The sequence below is a fragment of the Nanorana parkeri genome, unplaced genomic scaffold (assembly GCF_000935625.1).
Source record: "Nanorana parkeri isolate BGI_ZX_2015 unplaced genomic scaffold, ASM93562v1 scaffold983, whole genome shotgun sequence".
Classification (NCBI taxonomy): domain Eukaryota; kingdom Metazoa; phylum Chordata; class Amphibia; order Anura; family Dicroglossidae; genus Nanorana; species Nanorana parkeri.
Genome location: NW_017307251.1, coordinates 561,390 through 562,947, shown reverse-complemented (window position 1 = coordinate 562,947; position 1,558 = coordinate 561,390).

The window sequence follows — 1,558 nt, the reverse complement described above, 5'->3', positions numbered from 1 at the left end:
TACTTGTTTTTTTTTTTAACAAAATATCAGCAGTTTCTTTATATATTAAAAAGAAATTATGATGGCTTGATTTCTGACAATATATTAAATTGCAGCAGTGTATGTTCAATTTTTTTTATTATTTGATAACTTTAACCCCCCTTATATATATATATAAAATTGCAAACTGCTGCATGTATAGAATTTCGATGAATAAAATGCCCACTTCGGGAAGGCTTCCCAGTCAGATTCCCATCAGCTAACCCTCAGAGCAGCAGATTTGTGATGAAGATCTTATAATGGACTCGCCTTGCTCCATTATTACCCATATTTTCCACCTACTCATTCCTTGTTAAGTATTTTTTTTTTCTCTCTGCCTGGTTTTCTGTGTCTCTCTAGAGGTCTGACCTTCTTCCCAGGCTGGGTGTGTTTGCTGCTTGGGGGGGAATTTATCATGAAAACAATTATGTTTAATTATAAGTTTAATTACAAGTCGCAGAGAGAGTCAGACTAGTGGTGCTGAGAGCTGGCACAGATGACTCGCTGATTTCCATCCATTATGGGAAGAGGGGCTGCACAGGGGTGAGGGGTTGTCTGAAAAATATTTTTTTATTATTATAAATGACTCAAATATTATTTTATTTATCAGTTTAATCTGAAACGGTTTTCCACCCACCTCTGTGATTTAAAGTAGCAACTAAGCTTTCCAGATCTTGTCAATATTTTGTATCCATTTAAAATTAATAATCTATTTATTATTATTATTATTTATTATTATTGTTGTTAAAATGTCGTGCTCAGGAAAGGTTTACATGCTAAGGTGTATATAATGCAAGGATTGAGGGTCATGGTGTAATATGGGGTGCAGATTGATGAAAACACTAAGGTTATAGGGATCAAATCTGTGCTAGAAGATAAATAGGTGTAATTTGGGCGGTAGGGGTGCAAATTGTGAAGGAAAGGGTATAGGATTTAAAAGGCGGAAGGTACAGGGGTTCGGGCTGGGATATGGGGTGCAGATTGCCGAGAGCAGTAAAAGATAGAGAACAAATCTGTGCTGGTGGGTAAATCGGTATAATTTGGGGTGTTCAGGACAGTAAAGGGGTTGCAAAAATTCTTAACTGGAGTGCAGGATAAAGAGGTGCAGGGTGGGAAGTAAAGATAAGTGGTGTTCGGGAAATGTGGCGCAAGCAGTATAGGGACGGTAAAGGATTGCAGACTATGATGAAAGGTGAAGGGGTGGAAGCTACAGTGGTCTAACTTGGGGTGCAAGGAACAGGGATCTAAGCTTTGGAAGATTAAGGGGTGCATTCTAGGTTGTAGGATAAAAGGAAACAGTGGTCTAATTTGGGGTGCAAGAAACGGGGATCAACGCTCTGGAAGGTGAAGGGGTACAGTCTGGGTTGTAGGATAAAAGGCTGCAGTGATCTAACTTGGGGGTGCAAGGAACAGGGATCTAAGCTGTGGAGGATTAAGGGGTACAGCCTGGTTTGTAGGGTACAAGATGTGCAGGAAATAGAAGGGTTCCTGCATATTGTAGAAGATTATGGGGTACAGGCGATGGTGGAAGGTGCAGCGC